The following is a 12,384-nucleotide window of genomic DNA, read 5'->3' on the forward strand; positions in this document are numbered from 1 at the left end:
ATCATCTTTAGGGAGATCTGAGCTTTGAGAGAATTTTTTTTTACACTGCATGAAACCTTGGCTCAGATCATCTATGCTTATTTGAAGGAGGTTTACTTTAAATGTGCTTGATTCTGGAAATTGCTCTGAAGAGAAGCTCAGTAGAGACATGCAGACAGGATACTTTGTCTTGTAATGAATTATTCAGCACGAAGTGGAAAAAAAAAAAAAAATAATCCACCATAGCTAAGTTGTCGCTAAACTGTACTCTGAAATGTAAATATAACGCAGAACACTGTGTATTAGACATCTGCTGTTAGGAATCCCACCATGTTAAGAAATGAACAGTCCATTGTTGCATCTTAATGTGAACTATGTTTCCAAAAGGCCATTTCCTTTGCTGGTTACCCTCAGATAATTTAGACAGTGGCTGATCACTCAAACAGCTGAATGCTCTAACAGATGCTCCTAACAGTGGTAAACGCAGGGGTGGCTGAATTAAATTTCATTTGTAGCCCACTAGACTGACATTATTAAGGTATGTGTACAAAGGGCTTCTCTGAAATCGTAATGCTACAATGGTGCTAAATCCCACCAATATACTGTAGCTGGAAATATGCTCAAATTTAAGTTGATAATCTGCATTTTGACCTCATACAGGCACACTGTTGGGGGCGTAGGATGATTCCAAGTGCCTCAAAAGAACACCTTATTCATTAAATAATAATTACTAGTCTCGCATTTGTCTTCTCTCTTTCTAAGAATTAAGATTGTTTTAAAGATGCAGATACAAAGATGTGCATATTTACTGAAGCATACAGTGAGGTAATCAGACACTTTTGATTTTGCTATTTACACTTGAATACATCCACTTCAAATTTTCATAAGCATATAAACAAAGATGTGTTAAAACTAAACTAATAGAGAAAAAGTAAAAAGTAATCTGACACAACAAATTAAAAGTAATACTTTTAGTTGCAAAGCCATTGTTTGCAATTCTAACTTTCTGTGGTAATAAATGATATGCTTATTGCAGCATTGTGGTTCTGTGTTGGCCTGTTCCTTGTTCCATGTCCCCAAGGTTACACGGGTCACTCTGATGGACTCACAATCTACAGCTGCTGTTTAAATTTTCAATGGGACTGAAGTCAGGAGATTGGCTGGGCCATACAACCTCCTTCAACTTCTTTTTTAGAAACCAGTATTTTTTATTTATGTGTGTTTTTGGTTGTCCTCTTGATGATATGTCAATCTTCTCCTCAGATTTGTTTTGTTGGCCAATGAGACACAATTGTCCTCTAATATGTCCTGGTACATCACTCCATTCACATTCCCTTCAATGATGTGTAATGACACAGTACTACAGAGAAGAGAAACAGCCCCATATCCTGATGCTCCCACCCTCATACTTCATTTTGTTGGTTGGTTTTCTGGTGATCATACATGCATCCCTTTTGTCTCCAAACATGATGAGTTAAATTACTGCTAAAGAGGTCTAATTTTATTTAGTCTGACCAGAATTCACTGGTGCACATGCACTATATGGACAAAAGTATTGGGATACCCCTTCTATTTATCGAGTTTAGGTGTTTTAGCCACAGCTACTGATAACTAATGCAACATCAGCAAAAGAACTGCACACTAGGAGCTTCACAAAATGTGTTTCCAGGGCCAAACAGCTACACACAAGCCAAAGAGCAAAATGCACAATGGCAAGTGTGTGTGTGTGGGTGTAGTGGTGTAAAGCATGTTGCCACTGGACAGTCTGATGGATGAGTCTGGATTTGATGAATGCTAGGAGAACGTTACCTGCCTGACTGCATTGTGCCAACAGTAAAGTTTGGAGGAGGAGGGATAATGCTAAGGGGTTGATTTTGGGGGGTTGACCTAGCCCCAAGTCCAAAAAAGGCCTGGCTGGGTGTGTTTGGTGTGAAAGAACTTGACTGGCCTGCACAGAGTCCTGAACTCAACCCTTTTAAACACCTTTGGGATGAACTAGAATGGAGGTTGTGAGCCAGACCCTCTTGTCCAATATCAGTGTCTGACCTCACAAATGCTTTTCTGGATGAATGGACAAAAATTCTCCCCAATATCTCTTCCCAGAAGAGTGCAGGCTATTGTAGCTGCAAAGGGGGGACCAACTCTATATTAATACCTATGGATTTAGAATCGGATGTCATGAAAGCTCCTGTCGGTGTAATGTGTAAGTGTCCGAATACTTTTGTCCATATAGCGTATCTTTGTAACTGTATATGAATACACATGTGTGTGTTCATTTTTATTAGTACACAGTCAAATGTGGATATATGCACTAGAGGTATTAGTTAGAATGTATTAGTCTGAATACTTGTTTCCCTCACTATAAATCAGCCTTAACAGTTCAAATTATGGAGCTATAACAAAATAAAGTGCAGAACTGTGGCCTGCTCTAAGGTTGTGACAGGTTCTACTAAGGTAAATGAAGTGATGCCGGGGGCCAAAGCACAAAACTTTCAGGACGCTCAAAATTCCTGCTAGAGCATTTGACTTCATAGTCATTGGTCAAGTCCTACATGAGTACAAAGCCAAAAAGACTTTTTGTAAGTTCAAATTTGGTGTTGAATTGCAGACATTTTAACAAGTCCTGCATTTTTGGGGACCATAAGCAACTGGATGATTAGTTGTTTTTATTTTTTTGGCATTTGCATCTGGAGTCTGTTGCTGTTATCCATCAACATAAGGATCAACAAAATGCTAGTAAAACAGGCCAAACCATTAAATGTATCCCAATCGACTGTATAATACATCGTACAAGCAAGAACACACTGGATAGCTTAGCAATTGCCAGACCATGAAAAACAAGCAAATAATGTTTTTAATCAGGAAGAACTGAAGAACAGATAAAGAATACAAAAATGTAGGCAGAGCTTAGGAAGCTTGTAGAGTTCCAAGACAAAGTCATATGGATAGATTAACTGAAGGTGAAGACTACACTGAAAAAAATCGTTGCCAGTGTTTTGCACAGTAATAGGGAATTCAACCAGGAATTTGTATATGAATAAATTGCTGAGATGCAAAAACAGACATTCAGAGTAGTTTGACATGAAATGCTCCATTCTAAAGAAACTCGGAGTCACCTGGAATTATTTGCAGTGTTAGTGATAGGAACCTGACATCTGAAGGCTTTAATGCCTCTGAAAGCTCTCTCATATAGCTAATTCATACAGTGGTTAAAAAATGCAGCCTAATATGTGAGATATTGCTTTACAATAGTTTTTAAGACTTTTTTTTTTTAACCTGTAAATGTTTTAAATACATTCATGGCAGATGGGTACATACAGGGAATTTAAAGGCAAAATGATTCCCAAACAAAAACGTTTTGCTCCAGATTCAATGTTATTATATCATAATCATCAGAAATAACAAGTCAAACAACATTTGTAGGTTGACTAGTCATTTTGAAAAATGAATGAGTGGTTATATTTGTGCTGTAGACACCACAACGCCCTGTTTCTATCAACACCAATCAGAAATCAGGCAGTAACTTTCTCTAGAACAGAGCATTTCTCATGAATTCACTCTGAATGACTTATGTCTCAGCTATTGAATCATGTAGAAACTTTGGTGGAATTCCCCATTAAGTAGATTTTTAGATATTTAAGAAAGTTTGAAAAAAGCATAAGGTCCATTCAACTGTGTTGACTTTAAAAACACATCACACCAACTAAAATCAAACAAAGTTCATTTTAATGGAAAATTTTAAATGCGCTTTCTTAACCTCTTCAACTCCTTGAGACCACCGGTGGTTTCAAAATGCACGTCTCATATTCTTCATAATTTTCATATTAATTTTCTTTCCAGTCAAATTAATTAACCCTTATTAGTCCCACAACAGGGAAATTTCACCTCCACATTTAACCCATCCATGCAGTGAAACATCACTTGCCTGGAGCACCCGGAGAGCAGTTGGGGGTTAGGTGTCTTCCTCAAGGACACCTCAGTCATGTACTGTCGGCTCTGGGGATCGAACAGGCGACCAAACAGGGCTAGTTCCCTAACCTCCAGCCCATAACTGCCCCAAATGGATGGGTAGTGCTGAACTTACGAGCCATTTTACCACAGATCTGGGCTATAAACTATAAACAGATGGCATGTTTATAAAATAATACAAAGAGTGTCTAAGATTATTGGCTTTCAGCAGTAAACTGTAAGCATAAAGCAATCTGTGTATGATCATAAAACACCTTAAGATTTGGTCATGTAAATTCTGATGGACAAACCAAAATATATCCTGGAAAATAAGAGTTTAAGGTACTCACAGAAAAATGAAAACAATCAATTTGTATAATAATATATGAACATAATGTAGATTAAACCCCGATATTAGTATCTTGCTCAATATTGTACCAGAGTGATGGGAAGAGGAAAGTGTGACAAAGACTTCATCTCATCCTCTGCATGTTGCTTTGGCTGAACACAAGAGCACTTTCAGTAACACACTGATACATATTCACTGAGCTAAAGAGGTCATTTCTACTTGCGGCCCTTAAGCTCTATAATAAATCAACAAACGGTGGGGAAAGTTCAGCCTCCAGCCAGGAGTTACTGCCTTAATGTTTCTGCAGTGAAACATAGTGTTATTCTCTCCATATATCTGGAACAATATATTCATTTGCATATATTTGTCATTAACAACTACAACTACTTATTTCATAAAGTGTCTGTTCACCTGATGAAGAACTGCTTATGATCTAAAGTAACATCTCACATGTAAAACACTGTTATGAGCCTGAATCTCTTGTCTTTGCTGATGGCAGAACTGGATCACTCATTTTACTTACAATAGAACTGAATTACTCATCCTAATAGTTTTCACTGATGATGGAACTGAACACTCATGTTTATTGACAAAGGAACTGAACCACTCATCTTTATGGATAGAATAAATGGAAGTTTTACCAAAAGTTATGTAAGGAATACTCCAATGCTTTGTCATTAATTCATTCATTACTTCTGATCACGGGCCTAAACCTGTCTTTAAAATGACTCGACTTGTCAAATGCTTTAGCCCACTATAAAAGAAATAAAGCATTTGGTTTTTCTTTTGGCAAACTGGGTTAGGCAAGAATGTTACCTTGAAAAATTTCATAGATTTTACTGCAGCCAAAAGCAGGTCAATATCATGGGGTGTATGAAATGAGATTTAAGAATGAAAACACTGGAATGAAACGGAGGGATTAGAGATATTTCAGGAGCGGTCATATACCACCATAAGCCAGTCTTAAAAAAAAAGACTTTGTTTTTGCTGTTGCTGGCAGCCACTAGGAGCACTGGTTGGCTTGGTTCTTTAATATGTATTCATTTACACTACTCACTGTATATTGCACTAACCACCACCATGGTGACTTTATGAACAGCTCTTGTTTATAGTGCTTGATAATTTATGTTGAGCACCCCCTGGACATGTCAATAACCTCGGTGTAGTGCAAACAGTGATGAGAACTTACCTTCATTTTAGGTTATTATTTATGTTTTGCAGATGAATATGTGCATAATGCTAATGCTTGACTGTTTGTTACTGCAGATGCATAAATACAGGAAAAAACTGATGAGAATGTTTGAGGACAGTTAAACCACAAAGAATAGTTGTGATTCAACCGTACCCCACTTAAACAGCTGGGTTCGATTCCCCGGCCGGGTGACCGGGGTCCTCTCTGTGTGGAGTTTGCATGTTCTCCTCGTGTCTGCGTGGGTTTCCTCCAGGTTCTCCGGTTTCCTCCCACAGTCCAAAGACATGCAGTCAGGCCAATTGGACATGCTAAATTGCCCCTAGGTGTGAGTGACTGTCTGTCTGCCCTGCGATGGACTGGCGACCTGTCCAGGGTGTATCCTGCCTTCCGCCTGAAGACTGCTGGGATAGGCTCCAGCACCCCACACGACCCTGACGGAGAAGTGGCTTAGAAAATGGATGGATGGATGGATGGTCACTATGGTAACAATCTTCTTTAAAAAAAGTTTGCTTAGTAACAGTAAAAAGAATATGGTAAAGACAACTATAGCCTTAGCTGCCAGTAGATGTTGTGCTAACTTGTTTTCACTTAACACCAATAACAAATGATGCATGGGGTGCACAGATGTTTGCATGAGACTGTATGTATAATCCATATATTTATGAGCACTGTAACCCTAAGCAAAGACAAACGATCAGGATATATTTGGGACTTTCACGCTGGTGAAAGGTAAGGGCTAGTTCAGCATTACAGGAGATTGTGAGGAGCAGAAATAGAAATGAATCAGGTGAAATGAGGAAAACAGTATTTTAGACTACCTTATGGTGGTATTTGACCGCTCCTGAAATCTTTAACCCCTCCATTTCATCTCATTTCATACACCCCATGATATTGACCTGCTTTTGGCTGCAGTAAAATCTATGAACTTTTCCAAGGTAACATTCTAGCCTAACCCAGTTTGCCAAAAGAAAAACAAAATGTTTTATTTCTTTTATAGTGGGCTAAAGTATTTGACAACATAAAGCTTAGCCAGATCATCTGGTGATAATCCACCTGTAGCGTCGAGGATAAAGTCAGACGCGTGCGGAAAGTAGAACGAGGGAATCTTTAATAAATCAGACGTAATCCTAGCTCAGAGTCGAAACAGACTTGGGTCAAAACCAGAACAATCCGAAGGAGGAGACACAAAATCAAAGTCCAGAAAACAGTCCAAAAGGTCCGAACACTGAGATCTCTCACAGGCAGAATATCCACAGGGAAATAGCAAACGAGTAAACAATAAGGCGTAAAACCCGGGAACCACTCAGTATGTCGCAGAATGAAACAATACTGCGCAATGAACCTGTGTTACGCCCGGGCTTATGAGCTAAAGCTAATAGCTAAACACAGGTGAGCCACATTAGTATAGAGAGTGAGATCTGGGATTGGAGCGTGCAGGCAGGTCAGAGTTGGCAGGAGACATATGTGACTTCCTGGAGGAGTCGGTGATGGAGTCCAAGGAATACGTGACACCACCACCACTGTTTGAACTATTAGGTTGAAAGAGGCAGTCATTTTCTTTTTAAGTGCAATTTGCTTTTGTGAGGCTGAATTATTTTACTGAAGAAAATACTTTTTTTTCCTTTTTTTTTTGGAGTACTGCATGAAACTGTGTCCTCTAGATATTTTCATTTAGCTCAAATTGATACTCCCAGTGAGTTGAAAACCTTTAAAACAAACCCAACAAAACTAAACTTAAAGTCCTGTTGAAAACTTTGGAGAGTTTTATGCACATTATCTTTCCAAAAGTATCCAGACATCCCATTCTAATTTGAGAATTATTATTATTATTATTATTATTATTATTATTATTAGTAGTAGTAGTAGTAGTAGTAGTAGTAGTAGTATTAACAGTATTAACAACAACAACAACAACAAAAGTGCTTTACTGACAGGTAATTAAAAACAGTTATACAATAAATTGTACATATTACTTTAGAATCATAAGATAATGACACAGATGAGCTGTACACAGATGGACAAAAACATTAGGACCATTCACAGACAAAGCAAATAACATTGATTATCTTGTAACAGTGGTGCATGTCAAGTTCTGTAGTATTTTAGATGGTAAGTGAACAGTGGGTTCTCGTAGTAGGTGGTTGGCTGTGGGAGAAATGGGCAGGCATTTTTTGACAAGGCGATTTTGACAAGGCGATTTTGACAAATCGTTATGGCCAGACGTCTGGGTTGGAGCATTGCTGACATGGTAAGGCTTGTGGAGTGACTCAGGTAAGCACTGGTGAGTACCTGCTGACAGTGATTCGAGGAAGAACAAGTCACCAACTGGCAACAGGGTGTTGAAGGTCTAAGGCTCATCGATGTGCATGGTGCAATCGATGGAAGGGCTACTGTGGCACAGAAGAATGTGTCAAAAGAGGAATGTGTCAAAAGAGGAATGTGTCAAGAGCATCACACCCTGTTGTATATGGGGCTGCATAGTCTACAATGCCCACAACTCCCATATAAAATTTCCATTTTATTTTGTCTCTTTCACTTGGGCAGCCAGGACATGTCCTGCTGGGAAACCCTAAGTCCATGCATTGCTGCAGACCAGGCACACCCCTTCATGGCAGTGACCTCTTTCTGCAGCATAGTAAAGCACACATTGTTCAGGAATGATTCAAGTAGCATGATGAAGAGTTACAGGACTTTGGCCTGGCCTTAAAATCCCCCAGATCTCAATGCGACCCAGCCTCTGTAGGATGTGCTGGAAAAACTTTGGTTCACTGTGACTCTACCTCACAAATTACAGGACAGGTTAAAGTACAGTATTTTGTATGGGGTTTGTTGTGTTATTCTGTGTCCGGGGATGTAGGTTGTTATCGCCTCACTGATGTCACGGATGGGATGGCAACCCTCAGAAGACTGGTGCAGAATGGCACTTCAAGAGCAGGTGGCATGAGAGGCAGAGCCCGGCAAAAGACTGTGGTGAGTTGCAAGGCTCTGTGGCTAAGATGGCCTGGTGAGGCTTAATGGTGTCTACCATTTTAGTTTTTGGAATATAAAAAAGGAAATTTTAAAATCTTAGTAACTTTGTTAATATTCATAAGCTACACATCTGTGCTACAAATGTGATTATCCATTTTTTTTCAATGAAAATGTTTAGAATTTATACGTGGGTATGAGTGTGAGTTATTTATTAGTGGTCCCTGCCATAGACTAATGGAAATATTACATATACCCTATAAGTTAGGGCAACCTGCTCAACTCTGAAATTTCTATCCACAAAAATGTTATTAATATAATTTTTACAATATTGTCCAAATTACTTTCATTATTTGTATTGATGATTTATTTACAACTAGTAAATGCAGTACCTACATTAAAGCTTAATGTAAGCATGCTGCCCTGATCATGACTGTTAAAGATCATTTGATTATTGACTAAAAATATAAAGGCCTAAATGGCCTAATCAAGTAATCTGCATTTTAAACACAGGACAATATTATGGCCTAAAATGCCAAAATGTATATTTAGCTCTTGTCAAATGGCTATGTTTTCTGGGATTTCAAGATTTTTGTGAAACACTGTAAATAAATAATATAAATTAAATAAATAAATATAACTGAACTTTCAGCTTCTGTTGAGTATTGAGCTTAAATTATTTTGGAGAGCCTTTTAAAGCTTCTGTCTTGTTAACACGCAGTCAGTGGGCAGGGCTGCATGCTGTTTAGGTACTGTTCAGATAAGCTGCAGTCTTAGTGAATCAAATGTTAAATTCAGGTGAATTGTGAGCAAATAATGTGATTGCATCAAACCACATTTTGTGCTGCGGCTGTGCTTCTAAATAGACTACATTTCGAAAAGTATTCACTTACCCATCCAAGTCATTGACTTCAGGTGTTCCAATCACTTCCATGGCCACAGGTGTATAAAATCAAGCACCTAGGCATGCAGACTGCTTAGTGAAAGAATGGGTCGGTCTCATGAGCTCAGTGAATTCCAGCGAGGTACCGTGATCGGACGCCACCTGTGCAACAAGTCCAGTCATGAAATTTTCTCACTAGTAAATATTCCACAGTCACAAAGTGGAAGCGACTGGGAATGACAGCAACTCAGCCATGAAGTGGTTGGCCACATAAAATGACAGAGCGGAGTCAGCAGATGCTGAGGCACATAGTGTGCAGAGGTCGCTACCACTGGACTCTAGAGCAGTGGAGATGTGTTCTCTGGAGTGACAAGTCACACTTCTCCGTCAATCCCATTGATGAGTCTGGGTTTTTTGGTTGACTGCATTGTGCCAAGTGTAAAGTCTGCGGGGGGCTTATGGTGTGGGGTTGTTTTTCAGGAGCTGGGCTCAGCCCCTTAGTTCCAGTGAAAGGAACTCTTAATGCTTCAGCAGACCAAGAGATTTTGGATAATTTCATGTTCCCAACTTTGTGGGAACAATTCAGGGATGGCCCCCCTGTTACAACATGACTGTGCACCAGTGCACAAAGGACGGTCTGTAAAGACATGGATGAGCAAGTTGGGTGTGGAAGAACTTGAGTGGCCTGCACAGAGTCCTGACCTCAACCCGACAGAACACCTTTGGGATGAATTAGATTGGAGACTGCGAGCCAGGCCTTCTCGTCCAACATCAGTATCTGACCTCACAATTGCACTTCTGGAAGAATGGTCAAAAATTCCCATAAACACACTCCTAAACCTTGTGGAAAGCCTTCCCAGAAGAGTTGATGCTGTTATAGCTGCAAAGGGTGGGCCGACATCATATTAAACCCTATGGATTAAGAATGTGATGTCACTCAAGTTCATATGCGTGTGAAAGCAGACAAGCGAATACTTTTGGAAATATAGCGTAAATCTGACCCAGAGAACTACAATTTGCGGATTTTACAATAGTGAAATAGATCAATACTGTGCATCTTTATGTTTGGGTACAAATGGTACAAACAAAATAAACAAAAGACAATTAGTGAGCTGTTGTAATGCTTGATATTTGGCAATCATTCATGCTCCCCGCATTCAGTATGTATTGACGTTTGTTATTTACTCTTCTTTTCTTGGGAGAAACGTGCTTAATTTGTTGCATGCTGGTGAATTTCTAGGAAACAGAGTACAAATCTAATCTGAGCCGTATGACTCAGATCAAATCAAGTAATGACTCCAAGGATAGCAGTTGCTCCAAGTTGTGTAAGCAGCCCCCAACAGGTCTACTGATGTTCAAGCCACATTTTATGCTCACCTCAGCACCAAACATACACCACATTCTTCAATGGAACTGTTGGTGGGTGGTTATGTAAGATGAAAGTCAGGTCAATGTTCTGCATAAAAGGGTGTGGCCTCATGCCCAAGATACCACTGACATCTCCAACAAAAGCAAGACCACTCAACTTCAAAGCCGCTACTAAAATTAGGAGAAGATGAGAGAGGGTGTTAAGAGCACTGCGGTCAAAAGCCTGAGCCCCAAGGTGCTCCTTTTAATCTTTATTGGGTTGTTTACCACAGTAATAGTAGTGTAGTGGGTAACACCTCTGCCTTCTACGCTGTAGACTGGGGTTCAATCCCCCGCCTGGGTAAGCACCCTACACTATACCAACAAGAGTCCTTGGGCAAGACTCCTAATACCACCTTCGCCTACCAGTGTAAAACTTACAAATTGTAAGTCACTCTGGATATGAGCGTCAGCCAAATGCCATAAATGTAAATGTTTACCACTGTGTTCCATCACCTCTTCTTTTAACAACACTGTGCAAGCATTTTGGGACCTGAGGAGACTGGCTGCTGTAGTTTTGAAAGTGAAATGTTTTCCCTTTCTTGTTTGATAGAGGATTTCAGCTGCTCAACAGTTCAAAAGCTCAAATGTTATCATTGGTGACAGGTCTGGACTGCAGGCAGGTCAGTTTAGTGCCTGGACTCTTCTAAAATGGAACCATGCTGTTAATACATGTAGAATGTGGTTTGACATTGTCTTGCTAAAGGCCTTTGCTGGAAAAGATGCTGTCTGGATGACAGCATATGCTGTCAAAACATGTACATCGTTGCTCTCAGAACAAAACCTTGTATCTACAATTGTGTTTTTCAGTTTTTTACATAATTTGAAAGTACCCTTGGTCCTATATATTTTATGTAAATTTCATGATGAATGGAGCAACAGAAATTACCCAAACTTACTTTGAAAAACGTCTGGTTCCATTGACTTACTTTGAAAGTAAGATATGTTTTCTCCTTCTCCTGTAAAGTTGGCATTTTGGAGATACGAAGTTTTGATCCAACAACAGCGATATATTGTTCAGCATTAATGGTGCCTACACAGATGTGCAAGTCACCCATGCCATGTGCTCTAATGCAACCCTATACCATTATGAATACTGGGCTTTCAAAGTGTGCACTGGCAACAAGCTGAGAGGTCTTTAGCCTGGAGGACACAATGTCCATGATTTCCAAAAAGAATTTCAAATGTTGATTTGTCAGAGCACAGGACACTTCCACTTCTCCTCAGTCCATTTTAAATGAGCTCGGGCCCAGAGAAAGCGGCAGCATTTCTGGATCCTGCCTATACAAACGGTTTCTTCTTTGTGCTTTAGAGTTTTATTCAGAGTTTTGATTAGCATTTGTGGATACAGCGACAAACTAGCATGCAAATACTGCTTTTTGGCCTTTTCCCTTAAAAACAGAGAATTCTCCAGCTTCTCAGAATCTTTTAGTGATATTATGTACCACAGATGATGAAAAGCAAAAGTTATTTGCTATTTTACATTGAGAAACGTTATTCTTGAATTGCTGCACTATTTGCTGGTGCAGTCTTTCACAGAGTGGTGAACTCCTCCCCATCTTTACTTCTGAAAGACTCAGCTTCTCTGGGATGCTTTTATATACCCAATCATGTTACTGACCTGTTGCCAATTAACGACCAGGATCTTTTTGCATTATA

The sequence above is a fragment of the Pygocentrus nattereri genome, chromosome 17 (assembly GCF_015220715.1).
Source record: "Pygocentrus nattereri isolate fPygNat1 chromosome 17, fPygNat1.pri, whole genome shotgun sequence".
Taxonomy (NCBI): domain Eukaryota; kingdom Metazoa; phylum Chordata; class Actinopteri; order Characiformes; family Serrasalmidae; genus Pygocentrus; species Pygocentrus nattereri.